Source organism: Anolis carolinensis, chromosome 2 (genome assembly GCF_035594765.1).
Source record: "Anolis carolinensis isolate JA03-04 chromosome 2, rAnoCar3.1.pri, whole genome shotgun sequence".
Taxonomy (NCBI): domain Eukaryota; kingdom Metazoa; phylum Chordata; class Lepidosauria; order Squamata; family Dactyloidae; genus Anolis; species Anolis carolinensis.
Genome location: NC_085842.1, coordinates 190,370,219 through 190,379,754, shown reverse-complemented (window position 1 = coordinate 190,379,754; position 9,536 = coordinate 190,370,219).

Here is a 9,536-nt window from a genome sequence, read left to right as displayed (position 1 = left end):
AGTAATTATGAGGACAATACATTTTTTAAGATGCTGAAAAAATACAAGAAGATTGTAGAGAGCCCAAAAAAGTATCTCTTTAAACTGCTAGGGTGGGGTGAGAGGGATCCTACTGAGCTTTCACCACCTGGAGGAGAGAAGAAAGGGGCCATGCATTAATCCCCCCTCCCCTTCCCTCCCCGTGATTTCTCTCTCCCCACCCCACCTCTTTATAAACCTCCCCCCACCACAAAAGCACTTCCCCAGCCCTCCCTCAAGACACATATACACACAGAGGTTGTACTAAATTCAAGGGAAAAATGCAAGAGCAATCCAAGAGCCAGGAGGATCTCCCAAAATTAGCTGAACTACGGGAGATCCTGGGAAATACAGGAGAGTTTGTTACTCCACATGATTGTAGATAAGTGGTTCTCAACCTGGGTGTAAAGATGTCAGACACGACTGAGGCTCTTTCAGGCAGGGGGGAATCTTTTTTAAATCCCACCGCTGCCACCAATTGTAAAGATGTTTTATTTAAAAGCTGCCACCAGAGGTAAAGATGTTTATAATGTGGCCACCAGATGTTAAGGGGATTATCAACTCTTGCCACCACGATAGAAGATATAGCCACTGGCTACTTAGAGAGGAGACTTTTACATCTTTATTTTTCTTCTTTCTTGTTTGCTTTTGATGGTAATATAGATTTCAGAGACTGAGATGTTAAAAAGAACAATAACACGTTTATTCAGGCACAAGATTAATGGTTACCGTAACTTCTTTAGAGGCACTTAGATTAACAGTTGCAAAGCTATATTGAGATGTTTCAAACTTTAAAATACTACTTCTTCAATTACTGCTTTAACCTGCAGTCACCCTGTGAATTTTTATCACAGAGTATCTGTTCCTTATCTGGAAACAGACTACCTTAAAATAAGTCACCAAACTTATTTTAAATTGACTCAAAACCAAACCATTTGAGCCACCCTGATCCCTTCAACTGAGGATCAGTCTTAACTGCAATTCCTCCGATTACAGACTAAACTCTTTTTCCCTCCTTTTTCTCCAAACGGAGGTTGGCTCCGCCCTTGTTACTATAGCAACCTGCCTCCGAATGCTGAGCTGGCTACCATTCCCCATGCACTGGTAACTAATACTTACCCTTTTAAACATGACATCTGTAAACTAAAAAATTCACACTTCTTTACACTGGGGTCTCCAGATGTTTTTGGCCTTCAACTCCCAGAAATTCTAACAGTTGGTAAACTGTCTTTCTGGGAGTTGTAGGCCAAAAACATCTGGGAATCCTAGGTTGAGAACCCCTGTTATAGATGAACAAAGTAATGCATCCCTCATAATCCTAGGTCTTCCACTGGGAATGATAGTTTTACTAGGTCTTGAACCTACTCTATTAAATAGTGTTGGTTCTTCATCAAACTATAAATCCCAGAATTCCCAAGCATTGGGCCATGGCAGTTAAAGTAGTCTCAAATTGCATTAATTTTACCATGTAGACGAGTCTAATGTGTGGAAATCATGGCAGCAATATGTACTGGTTGTTGCCAACTTGGATGGCTTTGAGGAAGGACTGGATAAATTTCTCTGTGTCCCAAATCTCTAAATTAATGAGATAAAGTAGCCCTCAAACAAAACAAAAGAAAAAAAAACACAAAATGAACAAAATTATAGAAAGAAAACATACTTTGTGGGTGCTTTTCATTCAAGAATTACTTTGAATCACAAGGTGGCTGGGATTTCAGGGAGTTAAAGTCCAAATCTGGAGGGCCGAAGTTTGCCCATGCCTGATCTACACTGTAGAATTAATATGCCACTTTAACTGCTATGGTTCAATACTAAGGAATCCTAAGACTTGTAGTTTTATGAGGTCTTTAGCCTTCTCGGCCATAGAGTGTTAGTTCCTAACAGAATTACAATTCCCATGATTCTATAGCACTGAGCCATAGCAATCAAAATAGAATCAAACTACATTTAATTCTACAGAATAGAAGCACCCAAAGAAGAATCTGTTATCTCTTATCACACCAGTGATTTCCAAACTCTGGTCCTCCAGATGTTTTAGATTTTTAGCTTCCAGAATCTTTAGCTATTGGCCAAGGTGCCTAAGGTTGCTGGGAATTGAAGTGCAAAACACTTGGGTGATCAGGTTGAAGTGAGTTGCAGTGCAAAACACCTGGAGTTTGGGAATCACTGCTTTACACATTAATGCCACTATGCTAAAGCTGGCTCTGCCTCCAGGAGAAATTTTAACCTAACATGTTTTGTGCCACTGAGGAGGTCTCTTTGGCTGAATCTACGCTGCCAGATAATGTAGTTAGAATTGCATTATATGGGCCCCATCAACACTGCAATATAATGCACTTTGAAACTGGAATATATAGCAATATAAATGGGGCAATGGTCAGTGTAGACTGATATACTGCAGTTCAATGCAGTTCAGACAGCACTATATGGGTCTATACTGATCAGATGACATATACTCTTGTTACATTTGTGTCCCTATCTCTTTGTATAAAAGTTTCTCTGTCAATATTACAAAGGCTGTTGTTAGGTGAAGTGACCATCTGTGATGTCACTGGGAAAGAAAGGTGACATATGCCTGAGGGGAAGGGTGGCAGAAAGAAAGTGGGGGAAGGAGGAAAAAGGACGGAAAGAAAGGAATGGAAAAATGCCTAAAAAAAGAGAAGTCCCTCCAAATAAATGTGTCATAGACAGAACGCCAGCAAGTAAAACAAAACTCGGTTTATTGAGGTTACAGAACTAAAAACGCCCGTAAGGAACAAAGAACAGGGCAAACACTTGACTTCAGTGTGCTAAATAACAAAAAGCAGCTCAGTTTGAGCTTAAACAGTTCAAAGGGAAAAACCGGGTTAAACAGGAGTATAATCCGGATTAAATCAAAGAGCTTACTTCAGCTTGACAAACAATGCAAACAAAAGAGAATCAACAGGAGTTGGAATGTAAACAAAAGACTGGCGGCAGATTCCTCTCTGCTACTCAGGAACAGCAGGGGAGTAAACCAGGCTTGTTTACTCCTTCCTGCAGCGAACGAAAGCGTGGTCGTAGTCAAGATTCAGGTTTAGGGTAACGGCAGTCAGCAGGGTCCCAATCCGGTCCAGAAGATCAATAGCCAAGCGTAGTCGTCAAGGAATCCAAAGGTCACACCGATAGCCAGCAGAAGGGTTAATCCGGAATCATAGTCAGTCAGTCCAGCGTCAATCCAGTGAAAGTAGATATTGCCCGTCAAAAAGACAACGGAGGTCCAAGCTATCAAGATTAAACACAAGTTGCACAGAGAAAAACCCCACACAGTTCCTCCCGCCGTCAATGCCCAGTGTCCTTGGTAAACTTACGTATCCAGTAATGAATCACACCCGTCTTCAGGAAATTCCCCAGCAAGAGCCCAAGCGTCCGTCCAGATTACCTTGCCCAACGCAATTAGACATTGGTCCCAAACCCCATTTTATCACAGTTCAAGCTCATCATCGCTGTCAGCTGCCATCCCAATTCCAGACGCCCCAACATCATCATCCTCATCAGAGCTTAAGCACCTTCGACTACGCCCCACAGCATCCCCAGCTGTGGATCCCGCTCCATCCCTCCAACCAGTCCATGGGTCTGATCCTGCAACCCGCCAATCACCTCCCATGCTTTCATTGCCTGTTTCCCCAACACCCAAATCCTCCCTCACACGAGTCCATTCCATATCATCCTCTTCCGAGCTGGCCATCTCTTCCTCCAAACCCTGAGAAAAACCCTCAAATGAGTCCTCATCTGTCGGCTCTGCAAACAAATCCCGGAGCCGTTTCCTTTCACGCTCCTCGAGAGTGTCTGACTCTCGAGGAGTCTTACGACCCCTTCTTTCATTACCGGAGCCCGAAGGCTCAACCATAACAAAATGTGAGCATGATTTTAAATAATTAATTTTTTCCTTCACTTTTATGACTGAACCATCCCAAGAGAGATAAAGCTAATGAAGAGTATTTCTAATAAAGATCATTAGGAAAATCATACACATATTTAAGGTAGTTGCTAAATAAAGAGGGGCATATTTCTAATAAATATAATTAGAAAATGCATACCAATGCAACAACGGGTACTTAAAGGTGGTTGCTAAATAAAGAGGGACAACTTCAAGGTCTCTGCTGTCCCATCTTGCTGTCTATGCTTTTAAAATAAAGGAGAAGCGGGCTTTTAATAGAGTATTGATCTCTGTAATTGAAGATAATTTACTGGACAGATCTTAAAGAAGCAACAGTGTAATCTGTCTGGACTGAGTCACATTGGACAACAGACAGATTGATCGATGCCTGGATCCAGACCCATGTTCTATATTTATTATTTTTTAAAATTGTATTTATTTATTTACAGTATTTATATTCCTCCCTTTTCACCCCGAAGGGGACTCAGGGCGGATTACAATGAACACATATATGGCAAACATTCAATGCCAACAGACAAACAACATATATAGACAGACACAGAGGCATTTAACATTTTTTTCCAGCTTCATGATTCCGGCCATAGGGGGAGCTGTTGCTTCACTGTCCACTAGTGGCTGTACTTCCTCATTCCTTTCCTTGTGTTTTGCTGGCAGTTTTTATGATGTTGTAAATTAGTTAAATTAGTTAAATTAGCCTCCTGCATAAAGCGTACCTAAATTTCCCTAAATTTTATTTGGTTATATCTAACCAAATAAAATTGTGTCTGGTATTTTTCCATCTCAATTGGTGAGTTGTTTTATTTGTTGTTTGTGGAGTGGTCATGGCACCTAACACACAATCAGAAATACTATTAAAGTTTCAGGACAAATAATATTCTATGTGTTAACAGCAGCAAGATGTTTTCTTGAACGTGGGTTCAAGGAGAACTCAGATAATGTGTCTACAGCAGCGGTGAGGAAGCTTTGACCCTCCAGACATTCTGGACATTACCTCTAGAAGTCCCCGATGGGTGAAGAAAGAAAAGTCTTTGTGGAAACAGTGGTCAAAGGGCATATCCACACAGGCCTTAAAAGTCGCAGTTTTACTGGACATTCAAATGATGCCTCTGGAAAAACTGAATTAATTCCGAACAATGCAGGATTTCCTTGCTTTGTTCGGAATTAATTAAACACCTGGCAAGATCTGGATCTTATGTAAGATCCAGGTCTTACCAGATGTGGGCCTGTGTGGAATGGGCCCAGGGACTGCATCATGCAATCCCCAGGCCCAATCCACACAGCCACCTTGGTCTTTCAGGTTCCAGGAGCCTGAAAAACCAAGAAGGCATCAACCACCTTTCACCAAACAAATCCCTGAAACAATCTCTGAAATTAAAAAAAAACTTACCCGACTGCCAATGTTTTTCTTCTCTCACCTTCCTGGCATGAAGAAATAACTTTTTTTAAATTGGGGTTGTTTTGGGGGGCTTTTGGGATGGCATGTAGACATCCTCCCCGGAAAGCCTTTTTTTTTGGGGGGGGGGGTGTACTGAAATCTGAGGGCAGTGTGGAAGCTCCCTAAAAACCTGAAGGATCAAATCTTCCCCATACCTGATTTACAGCCTGGCAAGTCAACGCAGAAAATCAACAGAGATTTTAAGGTTACAAAGTGCTGCGGCCTTGGCCCCAAATTACAGAATTGTTATTTCCACCACTTTTGAAATGGTGCTTACCAAATTACAGGGTGTTTCAAAGATATAATTCTTAATAAGTTCTCCTCTCCTCAGGATATGACTAAATGTGATCTCTGATGCATCTACACTATAAAATTAATATAATATATGATATAATTTTAACTGCCATGGTGCAATGCTATGGAATCCCAGGAGTTGAAATTTTACAAGGTTTTTAGCCAAATAGTTCTAAAACTTCACCAAACTAAAACTCTCAAGATTCCATAGCATTGAGCCATGCCAGTTAAAGTACTGTCCAGTGTCCACTGCATTACTTCTACAGTGTAGATGTATCCATGAACACTAAACTAAAGCCAAAACGAATAAACTGAGGTTATCTTTCCCAGAAATCATTGAAGTCCAACCTATTTTTTTTTACTATGCCCAGTATGATATAGAACTATGAAAAACATTCTTGGAATGACAATTTTTCCCCAGTGTAATATATAATTTTATTGATTTTTCTGCAGTTCTACATGATGAAATGTTTCATCTCATTTCCTGGTGATGACATTGTGCTAATATACCCACAAGATGGCAATATTGCCACAGTATATATCCTAACAGGTCAATATGTTTACATATTTAGAATACTATTCAATATTTGAGTTCCATTGGTTCAGAGACTGTCAGATAATTCTCTTATACCTATCATGGTTGTGTAGAAGATGGGGTTTAAGTAGATATTGTTTATTACTTGTTTGTGTGACAAGTAACTGAGGCAGAAACTCCCTCTTCCATACAACCATTAAACGTACAGGCGGCCACTCATGTTCTCTTTCCAGCAGCCCTACATGTTGGTGGTGCAATGACAGCTAAACTGATAAAAATAGGGTACTGTACATTGCAGACATAAAACCTGTTACATGAAATCATATTTGTGTATTTTGCAGTCATGAAAGTTGTCAAATGGAAACTTACCCCCAAGTAGCACATATAGCGCTCAGCTGTGCTCTATATACTTAGTGGGAAAATGTCCAAATTGTTAAGAATTAAAATTGGACCTGTCCAATTCACTTTGTTACCTCCAGATGTGTCCCCAAAACAAGGTACCACCCCCACTCCATTCTTTTCTAGGCTGAAAATGATAGCCTCATCTCTGCCTCATGATTCACAAGAAGAGTGGTAGTGGGTATTTCTATGCTACACAAATATTCACTGGGAAAGCCTTTTTAAATGTAATGCTACCCATTGAGCTTAGAGGCAGTTGTTAATTCCCAGTTTATTTATTCTGGCAGCATGATACTGCACCTACACACAGTATATGATGAATTCTCGCAAAGCGCTTCCACACATGACAGAAATGCGTGCCAAAGCAGGTTTTTAAAACCTGCTTTAGCACGCATTTCTGTTTCCCACTCCAAAAACCTGGACTTTCCCAGGGGTGTGTGTGTCTCCATGCATCTCCCCCCCCCCCCCCCCGATGTGTCATTTCCTCATACCAGGAGAGTGTGCAGAGGAAGATAATGGCTCCCAGTAAGTTTTAAAAACATTTTAGGGCTTATTCAAATCAAATCAAATCACATTTTATTGATTAGCCCATTGGCCGTATCAAAACATTTAACGCATAGACATACATACAACATACAACCCGCAGTAAAAAAGAAGTTAAAATAAACAAGCTGTTAACAAGATCCTGTTCAGGTCAAATATCTGTATCACCTCCACAGTTTACCCCAATTGATTCCAAATATGCAATTCTCAGCTGTGTTGCTTTGAATAGGAAAGGGGCTGTTTTGTGTGTTATTTTAGGATTCTGGTCGGCCAACAAAAATGAAATTTTAATATGTGGGTCCCAGTGTGTTTTGTGAATAATGTATGGCCCGAGGCATTGGTCTCTCTCTTTCTTGTACAATTCACAGCCGAACAGTACATGTGCGATATCCTCCACCTCTGATGTTCCACAAATACAAAATCGTTCGTTGTATGGAACTTGATTAAACCTTCCGTGTTTGACCATCGTATCCAGCTGCTCAAAACGAGCTCTGGTAAATACCCTCCTGAGGTGTTTAGGCATTTCTGTCTTTAGATACCTGGCTGTTTGGATAGTATGTTTAAAACGGCTTAACCATTTCAATGAGCCAGCTTTACTCAGGGTAGCAATGTCTTTTTGGCCTTCTATATCCAGTACTTGTTGAGCAATTATTTTTGGGTCTAGTTCTTCAAAGAGATTTGGATACCGAATCGGAAGGCCACAACTCCTAATGTATTTTGTCAGATGAACTAGCCAAGAGGACTGATGTTGATTTTCTATCTGCTCTAACAAGGCACAGTTTTGGCAGTCTATCATTTTCCATGGCAATCAGTTTTACCCAGTAGTTGTAGGCCCTGATTTTAGCTAAGCCATCAACTCTGTATACTCCCAGTTCCGCTCTTACTGCGGCAGCTGGGGTCGTCCTGTCTACTCCTAGAAAACTTCGCAGGTGCTGTGATTGTGATTGCTCTAATAATGGTACCTGGTTTAGACCCCAAACTTCGGCTCCATATAAAAGCATGGGGGTAACTTTCGCTTTATACACTTTAAGAAGTGGGTCTAAAGATCCTGGTTGGCTGTGATTTGTTAATTTAAGCAGTTGGTTTACACGTACTCTTGCCCTGACTGAGCTTCTTTGATGATGTGGTAGCCAAGAGACGGTCTCAGAAAAAACAATTCCCAGGTACATGAAAGCGCTTATTTTGGGGTCTGGGGGGAGGGTGTGCGTGGACTCTTGGTTTTATGGGCTCATGAAGCCTGAAAAACGGAGGTGGCTGTGTAGATTGGGCTCAAGGACTGTGTGACGTGGTGTCTGGGCCCAAACTACACAGGGCCCACACCTGGTAAGACCTGGACCTTACCTAAGATCTGAATCTTACCAGGTATTTAATTCAGAACAAAGCAGGAAACCCTGCTTTGTTCTGAATTAATTCGATTTTACCGGAAGTGTCAGTTGTATGCCCCCAGTAAAACTGAGACAGGTATTGGGTTAAAGTCCTGTCTGCATGGGCCCTCTGTGTTTGTGATAGTTGCCACATTTTTCAGCCTTCATTCAGACATTTCAGTCTGGCGAATAGGTTCTGTTTTCTCAAAATCTCATTAATCAGTTTTGAGAATAATGAATAAAGAATATTGCTATTAAGAAGACAGATATTGGGAGGTGGAAGGCATTGCCGGGCTGTGGCGCAGCTGGCTAGTAACCAGCTGCTATAAATCACTACTGACCGAGAGGTCATGAGTTCGAAGCCCGGGTCGGGTTAAGCCTCCGACCATAAAAAAAAAAAAAAAAAAATAGCCCCGGCTTGCTGTTGACCTAGCAGCCCCGAAAGACAGTTGCATCTGTCAAGTAGGGAAAATTTAGGGACGCTTTATGCGGGAGGCTAATTTAACTAATCTACAACACCATAAAACTGCTCACGAGGAAAAAGAAGAGGAAGAACAGCCACCAATGGACGGTGAAGCAACAGCTCCCCCTGTGGCCGGAAATCGTGAAGCTGGAAAGATGTTAAAAAATGCCTCTGTGTCTATCTAAAACTGACTGTTGTTTGTCTATTGGCACTGAATGTTTGCCATATATGTGTTCATTGTAATCCGCCCTGAGTCCCCTTCGGGGTGAGAAGGGCGGAATATAAATACTGTAAATAAATAATAAATAAATAAATTGCTCATATGCAAGACCTATCTACTCACCATATTTGGAAACAAAACAAAAAAAATGCTTTTTTTAAATAGAGAAAGATATTCCTCTCCTTGTTCATGGTGCTCCCAGGAATTATATAAAGGAAAATTTACTTAAGTATAACAAAAGCATTCCCCTTCCTGTTCCAGTCTCCCTTTCATGTCATAGGTTTGACAGCTGGGGAAATGTGCATACTGTGTGAGGGATATCAAATTTAAAATCCAAGTACACATT